General features: G+C 44.1%; 1 protein-coding gene across 1 annotated transcript in view; it reads left to right on the forward strand.

Annotated features, from left to right (window-relative positions):
• Positions 1-14287, forward strand: part of UXS1 (UDP-glucuronate decarboxylase 1) — a 244680-nt gene that overhangs the window by 137623 nt on the left and 92770 nt on the right. The window lies entirely within an intron of this gene.

The following is a 14287-nucleotide window of genomic DNA, read 5'->3' on the forward strand; positions in this document are numbered from 1 at the left end:
TTGGCATAGCGCAGAGGTTGGCAAACTACAGCCCACGGGACCCTCCTGCCCAGCCCCTGAGCTCCTGGCCCAGGAGGCTAGTCCCCGGCCCCTCCCCTGTAGTTCCCCTTCCCCTGCAGCCTCAGCACGCCGTGCTGCCAGCGCAATGCTCTGGGCAGCCAGGTAGCGCAGTTGCAGAGCCACGGCCTAACCCAGCGCTCTGGGCGGCGCGGCTGTGCGCTGCCAGCCACTGGTGCTCCAGGCAGAGTGGTAAGGGGGTAAGGGACAGGGAGCGAGGGTGGGGGGGTTGGATAGGGGCCAGGAGAGTTCGGGGGGGGGTGGTCAGGGGGCAGGGGTGTGGATAGGGGGGGGGTGGTCAGAGGATGGGGAAAAGGGGGGTTGGATGGGGCAGGAGTCCCAGGGGGCAGTCAGGAAGGGGGGGGGGTTGGATGGAGCAGCAGGGGGCAGTCGGGGTGGGGGGGTACGGGGCTTGTCAGGGCACAGGGAGCAGGCGGTGGTGGATGGGGTAGGAGTCCAGGAGGGGACGGGGGGGTTGGATGGGGCAGGAGTCCCAGGGGAGCCATCAGGGCAAGAAGTGGGGGGGTCGGATAGGAGGCGGGGGCTGGGCCACGCCTGGCTGTTTGGGGAGACACAGCCTCCCCTAACCGGCCCTCCATACAATTTTGAAAACCTGATGTGGCCCTCAAGCCAAAAAGTTTGCCCACCCCTGGCATAGCGGGTCCAGGGGCATTGGGCATGGAGATCTGTGGGGGAAGTCTCTAGGTGAGGGGGTGCTGGACATAAGGACAGGGCACTGGGCAGGTGGGCAGTGTGCGTCTAGCAGTTGTGGGTTTGTAAACAGTGCCCTTGTGCTGGGCTGAGTGGGGCCACTCCCACTGTGCTGCGCCTCACTGCCCCCAACTGGCCCCTCGCTCTGCAGACTGCCCCACATCACATGCCCTATTTCCCCAATGGGAGCCCACAAATAAGTATGGGGCCAGGCCCACAAAAAGTGAACTCGGACCTCTTAGGAGGGCATGATGCTATCTGTGCAGAGAACTGCTACCTCCACAGCAGCTCTGGCCTCCTGCAGATTTAGCCCCACTCCTTGGCAAGTACAGGTCCGCTGGAGCCATGCTACCAGGGATTCCTCTGTCTGCAGCTATCCCAGCACCTTCTTCACAAAGGCCCAGAGGGGTAGACCATGGAAAGATAATCATGCTTCTCTCTGTATTACATTTCCAGGTTCCAGCATAGGGCTCCTATCAAAAGGATGCTTCAGCCATTCCCCCTTCTGTTTCTGACACGTGACCTTGTTCCACACCCAGAATATGCAGCCTCTTGTTCAAGGCCTCTTGTGCTGGGGATATATACGGGGAAAGGGAGAGTTGTGCTTACTTTATGGCTGCTTTATGCTAGCACGGCATCATAGGATGAAGATTAATTCCCCTCCAGCATGAGTAAGGATGGCAGAATCCAACCCTAATTAAAGCAGTCCAAACTCACTGACCATAGAAACCTCCTGAATGCTTCAGGGAAGAACTGTGTCAATCGAAAGTCCCTTTAAGACTCAAAAAAGATAAGAAATGTACAACAGTAGTGAATGGTCACTTATTTGTTTGTCTGCAGAAATAAGCTAGTTACCTTGCTGGATCAAGTGAGGACTTTTTTTGGATCGCAGCTGGAAGGTTTCTGTAATCAGTGGTTCAGGATGGCATGTTTAAATTCTTTGTCACTTCATTCAAACCTGAAAATGGAAGACTCTTGTACTGGTCCCTGCACATTTTCAGAGTGGAAATGGTATTTCTAAATCTCAGGCAACTCTGAAAATGTATGGGACTGTCTTCTGTCACCTTAGGGGAAAAATGCATTATGGAAATTGGTGCTTTGTTCATATAGGACTGCCAGGCGTCTGAAATTGCACTGAGTATTATTTGACAGTACAGCATGTAAGTTTCAAAACACCCCTGGGAGCTTTGAACAATCTTCCTGTTGAGGTTGGTAGGGATAGATTTCTGTTTTCACTCAAAATAAAGGATTTTAATGTCTATAGAAGGAAGTAAACTTAACCTAATACTACAAACATTGTGATGCCTAGGGGGTCCATTGTCTACAGCCAACCTCTAAGATACAACCGCATTTGCTCCAATTCCTCAGACAGAGACAAACACCTACAAGATCTCTATCAAGCATTCTTAAAACCACAATACCCACCTGCTGAAGTGAAAAAACAGATTGACAGAGCCAGAAGAGTACCCAGAAGTCACCTACTACAGGACAGGCCCAACAAAGAAAATAACAGAACACCACTAGCCATCACTTTCAGCCCCCAACTAAAACCTCTCCAGCGCATCATCAAAGATTTACAACCTATCCTGAAAAATGATCCCTCACTCTCACAGATCTTGGGAGACAGACCAGTTCTCGCTTACCGACAGTCCCCCAACCTGAAGCAAATACTCTCCAGCAACCACATACCACACAACAAAAACACTAACCCAGGAACCTATCCTTGCAACAAACCCTGATGCCAACTCTGTCCACATATTTATTCAAGTGACACCATCATAGGACCTAATCACATTAGCCACGCCATCAGGGGTTCATTCACCTGCACATCTACCAATGTGATATATGTCATCATGTGCCAGCAATGCCCCTCTGCTATGTACATTGGCCAAACTGGACAGTCTCTATGCAAAAGAATAAATGGACATAAATCTGACATCAGGAATCATAACACTCAAAAACCACTAGGAGAACACTTCAACCTCTCTGGTCACTCAGTAAAAGACTTAAAGGTGGCAATTTTGCAACAGAAAAGCTTCAAAAACAGACTCCAACGAGAAACTGCTGAGCTTGAATTAATATGCAAACTAGATACCATTAACTTGGGTTTGAATAGAGACTGGGAGTGGCAGGGTCAATACACATATTGAATCTATGTTAAGTATCCTCCTACCTTCTTATCAACTGTCTAAATGGGCCATTTTGATTATCACTACAAAAGTTTTTTTTCTCCTGCTGATAATAGCTCATCTTAATTAATTAGCCTCTTACAGTTTGCATGGCAACTTCCACCTTCTCTGTATGTATATATATGTCTTCTTACTATATGTTCCATTCTAAGCATCCGATGAAGTGGGCTGTAGCCCATGAAAGTTTATACTCTAATAAATTTGTTAGTCTCTAAGGTGCCACAAGTACTCCTGTTCTTTTTGCGGATACAGACTAACACGGCGGCTACCCTGAAACCTGATAGAAACCAGGTATATAAGAATGTTCCTACTGGGTCAGACCAAAGGTCCATCTAGCCCAGTATCCTGTCTTCCAACAGTGGCAAGTGCCAGGTGCCCCAGAGGGAATTAAAAGGTAATCCTCAAGTGATCCATCCCCTGTCACTCATTCCGCGCTTCTGGCAAACAGAGGCTAGGGACACCATCCCTGCCCATCTGGCTAATGGCCATTGATGGACCTATCCTCCATGAATGTATCTAGTTCTTTTTTGAACTCTGTTATGGTCTTGGCCTTCACAACATCCTCTGGTATGGAGTTCCACAGGTTGACTGTGCGTTGTGTGAAGAAATACTTTCCTTTATTTGTTTTAAACCTGCTGCCTATTAATTTCATTTTGTGACCCCTAGTTCTTGTGTTATGAGAAGTGGCAAAACAACACTTCCTTATCTACCTTTTCTACACCAGTCATGATTTTATAGACCTCAATCATATCTCCCGTTAGCCGTCTCTTTTCCAACCTGAAAAGTCCAAGTCTTATTAATCTTTCCCCATATGGAAGCCTTTCCATACCCCTAATTATTTTTGTTGCCCTTTTCTGAACCTTTTCCAATTCCAATATATATTTTTTGAGATGGGGCGACCACCTCCACATACAGTATTCAAGATGTGGGCATACCATGGATTTATTTAGAGGCAACATGATATTTTCTGTCCTATTAGCTATCCCTTTCTTAATTATTCCCAGCATTCTGTTAGCTTTTTTGACTGCCACTGCACACTGAGTGGATGTTTTCAGAGAACTATCCACAGTGCATCCAAGATCTCTTTCTTGAGTGGTAACAGCTAATTTAGATCCCATCATTTTATATGTATAGTTGGGATTATGCTTTCCAGTGTGAAATACTTTGCATTTATCAACAGTGAATTTCATCTGCCATTTTATTGCCCAGTCACCCAGTTTTGAGAGATCCTTTTGTAGCTCTTCACAGTCTGCCTGGGTCTTAACTATCTTTAGTAATTTTGTATCATCTGCAAATTATGCCACCTCACTGTTTACCCCTTTTTCCAGATCATTTATGAATATGTTGAATAGGATATATTCCTATTCATAGGTAGGTGGGATAGGGACTTCTGGAATGTATTTTAGTTATTTTTTTATACCTTATTTATTCTTTTTTTAAAAAAACTAATTCCAACCTGTTTATCTGTGCTCCTGCCTGGTCTATGCAAATACATGTTCTTATTACTCTTCCCACATCCTACCTTCACTGTTGATTCTGATTGATTGATTGATTGTTTACATTCACTTGCGGATTCTTGTCTTAATTAGATGGTAAGATTTCAGGGCAAGGATGGGTTTTTATTCTGTATTTGTACAGCACCTAGTACATGTGTGGTCCTATCCTGATTGGGGCTAGTCCATGCTATCACAATCCAAATAATAAATACAAATTCTTTAACCTACTTAACAGTACTTTTTTTCTTTTTAGAGTCTAATATTGAAGGATTCAATCAGTTCCCAGAATTGAGTGTTCCATTTTTATTTGTCTTCAGAAAATGATAACTGGACCAAGAATTTTCCCTTATGAGATACATCACTCACATTTTTGTCACTTCCCCCCTATTGATACAAGTAGAACTGCTCTAAAAAAATCTCAAACTTCAAAAAAAATGTTGAAGAAAAAGGCCATTTTTAACAAAAAAAGGTTCCATTTTTTGACCAGCTCTAGTTGCAGGTAATGCCTTATGCCCTGTACCTAAGTACCTAATGGTTTTTTAAAATAAACCCCATGCAATTGGACCCCTGCGCCTTTGCAGAAACCCCCGAGGGCTTCTGTACTGGCCCAGAGCTCTGCCTGTTCAGAATTAATTGCAGAGACGAAAGGAAAATTGTAATGCCTTTTTTCCTAATTACGTTATTATTAGCACAAGCGTTGGTACTTTGTTTATCACTTCCTTGTCTCATGCACTAACATGGTGGTTCTTTCTGATGTGGTTCTCGGAGCCCATTGCCCACTGTTTCCTAGCTCACATGGGAGAGTGTAGCAGTGCAGTCTCTCATATTCCCAGAATCCTTACGCAGAGTCAAGAGACGGAAAGGGAGAGGCCAATGGGGGCAGACAGGTGCCTTCCCATGAGGCAGGGAGAGGCCTCATGAATCCAGGCAGGGAGGCAGATAGTCATCTTCATGATTCTGGAGAGACAGCTGGCTAATTACACTGCAGTAATCTGACTGGCATCAGTGAAAATTAAAACGGTTACAGAAATGCTGTTAATTGTAAGATGCCTTGAGGTCTTCAAGTAGTTAAGCCTAAAGATTGCCACTTACTATGATTTTACAGGCAGTTGCCTAGTGAAAAATAAAAGTAATCCATTAAGGAGCTTTGAGATCTATAGATGAAAAGCACTATATGAGAGCTAGATAATATTTTATTATTACTTGACTATTTCTCTGAAAATCTTTCAGTGAGACCTTCCCATTCTTCCCCCTTCATTTTTGCAAATCAAATCCTGCCATTGGTGCCCCCCTTGATTTCATTGTCAGTTTTGCCCGAGTAAGGAATGCAGGACCAAGTCCTGGAAAGAGGAAAAGGTTGAGTCTATTATACTGATTTATCCCATAGGAACAAGTACTTTCTCCTCATGTGAATTTTCCCAGTTTAATCCCTGATGGTCATATTTATCCCTGGTATAAAACTCTATAGCTCTTTGTGTTTGCACCAAAGGTAAATTTGGCCCAAGGTTTTGTTTTATATCATTGTATCTCTATTTCCTTTTCCCTACATAGGAAACAATAAGTACATCAACAACACAAAACAAGGGAAACGAAAACTAAGAGAGAAGGATGGTCTTATCATTAAAACACAGGACTGGGAGTTAGGAAACTTTAATTTTCCAGCACGACCACCAGCTTCCGGTACGTCACTTTTTAGGGTACGTCCACACAGCAAAAAAAATCCCATGGCAGCAAGTCTCAGAGCGCAGATCAACTAACTGAAGCACACAGCAGCACCAAAAATAACAGCGTAGACGTTCAGCTCAGAAACTAAACAATGGCGGAGAGTCTCGCCCAAGCCCAAATGTCTACATTGCTATTTTTAGTTCCCCCTTGAGATTTGCTTCTGTGGTTTTGTTTTGCTTTGTTTTTGTTTATTTGCTGTGTAGATGTACCCCTAATCTCTCTGGAGCAGATTCTGATATGCTCATTCATGCTAAATAGCTAACTTTACACACATTGCATTACTCACAAGTAGAGCTGAGTGGAATGTTTTGGCCAAAAATAATTTTCACCAAAAAATGCAGATTCAGGTTGCCTGAAACATTTTGCAAATGTGGGTCCATTGTGGCAAATTGTTGCAGTCAAAACAAAACAAAAGAACTGGAGACACAAATTATTGAAGCAGGGAGTCCCCACTCCCAGCTCAGGGTTGTAACCACTGGGCTGTAGATTCATGCTTACTTTCTCCCTCTGGCCCAATAACTTTTCAAGTATTTTACGTGAAGTGGAACAGTTTCAGCAGGAGAGATTGAGAGAGTTTCCCCCCCCGGAGACTAGCCAATAGTCTGGCAGTTAGGCCCTTCCCCTAGGAAGGGGAGATCTGGGTTCAAGTTCCTGTTTCAGAACTGGGATTCAAATCTGGGTCTCTGATATCCCTGGTAAGTACCCTAAGCGCTAGGGTATGGGGGACACCCTTTCTCCACCTTGATTTTGTGAATCTAGCCCTTCATTTCTTTTGCTTTTATTTAAAAATGGTTAAAAATGCCCCAAAACATAAGAAACTTTTCATTTGACCCACATTAAATTTTTCAACTTTCAATTTCTGTTTGATCTGAACTTTTTTTTAACTGCCAGTGAACCAAAAAATCAGTTATTCACACAGCTGTACTGACAGAGCATATGAGTAAGTGTTTGCAGAACTGGGGCCTTAGAATCCTCATTACTAAAATGGCAATAATCACTCTCTGCCTTAGAGTTATAATAATTAAATAATTAAACCTAAGTACTACTCCATTAATGAAAGACTGTGTATTCGTCTAGGCTGTTCCTGGGGGAGTTGAGTGAGTTGTGCACGTGGGGACAGTTATGCTCCCAGAGATTGTAGTGAAGGTCATATTGCTGGTTAGGAAGGTTCAGTTGTGTCGGAAGAATGTTTTAAAAATATTCTCCTCCTCATTCCAGAGCACCTTTACAGACACAGAGAGCAGTGCAATGTCACTATTCATTCCTGTCCACGGCTTGTTCCTCTATTAAACCCACCCTGGTCATGCCTCTGCCTATCATGTCCCATTGTCTAGTCCGTGGTCAGTGTCTAGGATTGATAACCTTGACTGTGTCTGGATTATTTTCTTTGGCATCCTAACATCTGTTTGCTTTCTACCGTGTGCCCACCATCGTTATCTTTTCAACTGCAGCCAATCCTGGACCCTGACTTTAGATCCCATCCTTCTTCTAACTTTTTAAAATTTGTCTTAAAATCATTCTGGTTTGATAAATTTGATAAATAAATTTTCACTTGGTACCAAACATAATATTTTTATCAATCCGTAATTTCATCAGCTTCTGTGCAGCACTTGTAGCTAAAGCGCATCTCCTTGTAACATCATCCTAGATGGAACCTTTGGCACTAATCAAGCTTCCTAGGTACAGATAAGATTTTAGTTGTTTTACGACTTCACTATTGCTTCAGTCCAACACTATCTATTTTCCAAGATACAACCACTTTATCATCTTGGCATTTATTGTAAGTCCAAGCCTACTACACTAATTTTCCAAGGTAGTGAAGAGTATAATTAATTCAAACATGTCTGCCAGTTGTATGAAGTCATCTGCATAATTTAAAGAGCTTAACTTTTGGTCACCCAATGTCATGCCCTCTGACTTGTCTATCATTCTTAATGTCCAATTTAAAAACATGATGGAAAGCAATGGTGATTCTATGCCCCTTTATCTTACACCAAATTTTGACTTGAATCAGTTGCTTAATTTTTCCACCAGTTTTTACAGCACTACAGAAGTCTCTGTATATGACTTTTATAATTGCAGTTATCCTATCTGGAACACCATATGACTTTATTATTTCTATAATGCTTCTGACCAAATTGAATCAAATGCCTTTGTGAAGTGGATGAAAACAGCAAACATCCTCATTCTCACCTTTTTCCCCCCATCAACTGTGGGAGAATGAATATCTGATCAATACAACTTTGGCCTGGTCCAAAGCCACACTGTTCCTTTGCCTACTACTTCCTTTACAACTGTCCTTAATCTGTTGACAATAACTTTCATCAAGATTCTTCCTGGTATTGATCATAATCTTATACTTCTATAAGTATTTGGATCAGCAGGATCTCCTTTCTTCAGTACTTGATACAACTTGATCAAGTACAACTTGATACAACTGTTTCTTTTAGCCAGTCATCCAGTACCTCTTGCGCCCACACCTTCTTATATATTTTTCCTGATGCCTTGATAGTCCCCCAGGCTTTAGCAGCTCAGCTGTTATATTGCCTGTTCTGGCAACTTTCCCATTTTTAACTGCTTTACTGCTCCTTCTATTTCTCCAGTCTGCCTTGCAAGCTGCCCCATTCATCTAGTAGGTATAGAATGCTTGCATATGGATGAACTGTAGCTTTCAGTACTTTGTCAAAAAGCTCTTTCCATACTTCCAGCACTGCTTTGGCATTTGTTATTTGTTCACTGGTAGCCTTTCTTACTGCTTGCATCATTGGCCTGATTGTGTTTCCATACAACTTAACCTTATTTCATATAGTTTCCATATATTGTTTTCTTGACACCTCCTCTAGTTGTTGAGCCTCTTTTTCTGGAACTTTTGCTTTTCCAGTCTTTCTTTGTGATTTGTTCACCGCTTTGGGCAATGCTTTTATTTCTTCTGCTTTCCCAGCAGTCTTGGTTTGCTTGCACTTTTCCTGTAATGTTCTGCTTGTGCCTTCCACAACTTCCTCTGCCAGGGGCGCCAGAACTTTCCCAAAAATTGGCCTCCCCCAAAGCCCCGCCACTGCCCTTGTCCCCCACCCAGGACAGGTGGAGGGACCAAGGCTCCACACAGCTGCTCGCACATTTCTTACCATGGCTAAGCTGTGGCTCCAAGGCTCCACCCCGCCCCCCCCCACGACTTCTCCCAGCCAGAGGTGGGTTGGGTAGAGCTGCGTGGGCAGCTGTGGTGAGCCAGAACAGAGTCGCGGACCCCTCCACCTCCACCTGCCCTGGGCGCGGGACATGGGCCAGGGGCTGCTCTCAGCCCCCGTCACCGTGGGCAGAGGATCTGCATGCACGGCTCCCACAACTGCCTGGGCTCTCCTCCCCAGCTGGGCTCTACACTGGCCTGGCTGCGGGGTGGGACCTCGGCGGGGAAGGGTGCCCCTAGGGTTGCTTCCAACTGATGAGTCCCCAGTTTATAACAAAAAATCTTGTTATTAATCCCTAAATGCATGACCTTGCACTTTTCACTATTAAATTTCATCCTATTACTATTACCCCAGTTTACAAGGTTATCCAGATCTTCCTGTATGATATCCCAGTCCTTCTTTGTATTGGCAATACCTCCCAACTTTGTGTCATCCACAAACTTTATTAGCACACTCCCACTTTTTGTGCCAAGGTCAGTAATATAAAGATTAAATAGGATTGGTCCCAAAACCGATCCCTGAGGAACTCCACTAGTAACCTCCCTCCAGCCTGACAGTTCACCTTTCAGTAGGACCCGTTGTAGTCTCCCCTTTAACCAGTTCCGTATACACCTTTCAATTTTCATATTGATCCCCATCTTTTCCAATTTAACTAATAATTCCCCATGTGGAACCGTATCAAATGCATTTCTGAAATGGAGGTAAATTAGATCGACTGCATTTCCTTTGTCTAAAAAAAATCAGTTACCTTCTCAAAGAAGGAGATCAGGTTGGTTTGGCACGATCTACCTTTTGTAAAACCATGTTATATTTTGTCCCATTTATCATTGACTTCAATGTCCTTAACTACCTTCTCTTTGAAAATTTTTTCCAAGACCTTGCATACTACAGATGTCAAACTAAAAGGCCTATAATTACCCGGATCACTTTTTTTTCCCTTTCTTAAAAATAGGAACTATGTTAGCAATTCTCCCATCATACGGTACAACCCCTGAGTTTACAGATTCATTAAAAATTCTTGCTAATGGGCTTGCAATTTCATGTGCCAATTCCTTTAATATTCTTGGATGAAGATTATCTGGGCCCCCCGATTTAGCCCCATTAAGCTGTTCGAGTTTGGCTTCTACCTCGGATGTGGTAATATCTACCTCCATATCCTCATTCCCATTTGTTATCTTGCCATAATCCCTAAGATCCTCATTAGCCTCATTAAAGACTGAGGCAAAGTATTTGTTTAGATATTGAGCCACGCCTAGATTATCCTTAACCTCCACTCCATCCTCAGTGTTTAGCGGTCCCACTTCTTCTCTCTTTGTCTTCTTCTTATTTATATGGCTATAGAACCTTTTACTATTGGTTTTAATTCCCTTTGCAAGGTCAACTCTTCATGGCTTTTGGCCTTTCTCACTTATCCCTACATGTTCTGACCTCAATAAGGTAGCTTTCCTTGCTGATCCCTCCCATCTTCTACTCCTTGTAGGCTTTTAATCACCTTTCTAAGATGCTTGCTCATCCAGCTTGGTCTACAACTCCTGCCTATGAATTTTTTCCCCTTTCTTGGGATGCAGGCTTCTGGTAGTTTCTGCAACTTTGACTTGAAGTAATTCCAGGCCTCCTCCACCTTCAGATCCACAAGTTCTTCAGTCCAATCCACTTCCCTAACTAATTTCCTTAATTTTTTTTAAATTAGCCCTTTTGAAATAAAAAACTCTAGTCACAGATCTATTTTTGTTTATCCTTCCATTTAGTTTGAACTGAATTATCTCATGATCGCTCAAACCAAGGTTGTCCCTTACAACCATTTCTTCTATGAGGTCTTCACTACTCACCAAAACCAAATCTAAAATGGAATCCCCCCTTGTTGGTTCAGCAACTACTTGGTGAAGGAATACATCAGCTATTGCATCCAGGAAAATCTAAGCCCTATTATTATTACTAGCACTTGGCCTCCAGTCTATATCTGGGAAGTTAAAGTCTCCCATGATCACACAATTCCCATTAGTATTTACTTCATTAAAAACTTTAAAGAGGTCTCTATCCATATCCAAATCAGATCCGGGTGGTCTATAGCACACCCCAAACACTATCCCAGGGGAGGCTCTAGTAGCTTTCTTCCCCAATGTGATTTTTGCCCAGACACTCTGTTTTATCCATTCCATTACTTTTATTTCTTTACAGTCTACCTCATTGATATACAATGCTACCCCACCACCTTTGCCTTTATTTCTGTCTTTCCTAAACAGCACATACCCTTCAATACCTGTACTCCAGTCATGACTACTATTCCACAATGTTTCTGTTATCCCTATAATATCTGGTTTCACTTCCTGCACCAGTAACTCTAGTTCCTCCATTTTGTTACCTAGGCTTCTCGCACTGGTGTACAAACATCTTAATTTTTGCTGTTTGGCTTCATTCACATTCTTTACCCAATTAGGCACAGACTTTCTGCTGCCACTATCACCTATTAGACTGGTATCTACAGTACCCTTCCTCCTTATGTCCATTCTCCTACCCATGGCTGTATCCTTTCTTACTTCATTTTCTTCCCTCTCAATATTTTAAAATCTGGTGTGGAGATTACCTGGACATCTCCCAACCATCTCCCCCAAATTCCTAGTTTAAAGCTCTCTTAATCAATTGTGCCAGCCTCCATCTTAGAAGTCTATTTCCCTCCCTACTCAGGTCAAGTCCATTCCGAGAGAACAGTCCTCTGTCCATGAATGCCTCCCAGTGGTCATATATCCCAAAGCCCTCCTTATAGCACCACTGCCTGAGCCATCTGTTGATCATCATAATCTTGTCACACCTTTGTTGCCCTTCTCTAGGAACAGGCTGAATCCCACTGAAGATCACCTGAGCCTCGATTTCCTTAAGCATCTTCCCCAGCCTGGCATAGTCTCCCTTGATTCATTCCAGCGAGAATCTATCGGTATCATTTGTTCCCACATGAAGGATAATCAGTAGATTCTTTCCCACTCCCGTTAGGATCCTTTTCAGCCTCAGGTCCACATCCAGTATCTTAGCACCTGGCAGACAGCATGCCCTTCTGTTCTCTGGATCAACTCTGGTTACAGGCCTGTTTATTCTTCTCAGTGAGGAGTCCCCAATCATGTAGATCTGCCTTTTCCTGGTGACAGTGCGATTCTCCGGTCTATCCCCTGTTCCCTATGACTGCAAGTCCTCTCAATTCCTATTCTCCCTTGCAATCCTCTTCAACCCATCCCGTATCCTCCCGGGGCTCATATTTGGTGTTATCTCCATTAATTCTTCCCCTCTTCCTACAGAACTAGCTACTCTTCTCTTCTTCCTTGCCCTCCCACCTTCAGTGATCACCTGCTGTGCCCCTTCTTCATTTTCCAACTCTGCAAACCTGTTCCTGAGCTATATTTCTCCTTCTTCTCACTTCTCCTTCTCCTTCACTTCCATCTTTTCCTCTGCCTGGTTCTCTTAGACACATGATTCCACTGTCCACTTTCCTGGAGGTCAGGTATCCCCTCCAGGATCATGTACATGCTGCAGCTTCCACGTCCAGTCATCTTCATTGTGTCTTCCACCGCTTCGATCACCACCACTGCTGCTTCTGTATCTGTCATAGCCTTCTCACCTAAATCCTATTAGTCTAGGAAACACAAACCAAACCCCAAACGACCACCACAACACTGCCAGACCACCACATACTTCCTTCACTAGCCTGTCTGTTCCTCTGCCTGGTTCTCCCAATGTTCTACTAAATTTGGACCATAAAACATAGAGGTGTCTGGTCATAAATTAGCCGAATCCAACAGAATACGCATGCTAAAGTAGGGGTAGAGGGGCTTTTTGACCCATGATGTGTTGGAGGGTGGGGGGGGGGCAGGTTATTTTGATGAACGAGTTAGGAGTAACACTTGTTCTCTCTTTTTTAATAGTTAATTTTCAGGGTTTGTGGTAAAAATTATTCTAAAATCCAGCAGGCTCTAACAGTATTCAGAGGCCAGGTCTACACTGCAAACTTTTGCTGACTAGTTGCACTAGTGCTGGTTTTTGGGGTACTTTTGCACCAGGATCTGGGTTGGTTCTGATGCAGTAGGAACAGCTAGGTATGTTCTTAGACAGTGAAATTTGAGATTAAAAGAAGTCAACAAGTTCAGCGTTTAAACTGTTAGTTATGTTGGTTAATGGTGTTGATGAGATGTAGTCTCTGATTGAAATAGGTGAGACAATAGGGTGGAAAGTTATGCCATCAAAATTGCACTTTTGACGGTAATGCTTATTTTGCACCGAGGTGTTGCTGGAATAAACTATACAGGAAAAAAACAGTTTTGCTGATATAAACAGCATATGCCAGCAAAGTGCAACTAGCCTACACCAGGCCAGATACTGGATCTGTTGGATCAGATACATGCTGTTAGCCCAGCATGTTTTGGAGTCGGGATATTTAAGGTGTATTACAAATGGCAAACGAGATGTCTCAGTTAGGCAGAAGCTTTCCGCCACTGTCTGGGGACCAAAATCAGGAGGATGGAAGAGGTTGCAAGGCTGCTAGTCGCAGAATGCGCCTTTGTTTTGTTTTGCTGGAGTAGGACAGCAGCTAAAAGCGTTTCTCCATTTCAGGCGGTTGGGATGCAGCAGGTGCCAGCCCCCAGTGTAGTGGCAGGGCTGCTGCGGCCAGACGCTGCAGCGTCTGGATTATCTGGGTGTATTTATTTTGTTCTCTCCCAGTAAAATCACTGGGGCTGAGACAAGACAGGCTGGCTCCAGGGGGCAGCCCCAGGTCCTCATGGCACTGTAGGGCGGGGATGCGGCAGGGGCTGGGGGGCGCTGGAATTTGAGACCCCGGGGCCCACGCGGGCAGCGCCGACGCAGCGGTCACGCGGCGCCCGCCTCGCGCAGGCGCCCCGAGGCACGAGCAGCGCCGCCTCCTCCTCCTCCTCCCCCCCCC

Source organism: Lepidochelys olivacea (genome assembly GCF_965140295.1).
Source record: "Lepidochelys olivacea isolate rLepOli2 genome assembly, chromosome: 1".
In the NCBI taxonomy this organism is placed as follows: Eukaryota; Metazoa; Chordata; order Testudines; family Cheloniidae; genus Lepidochelys; species Lepidochelys olivacea.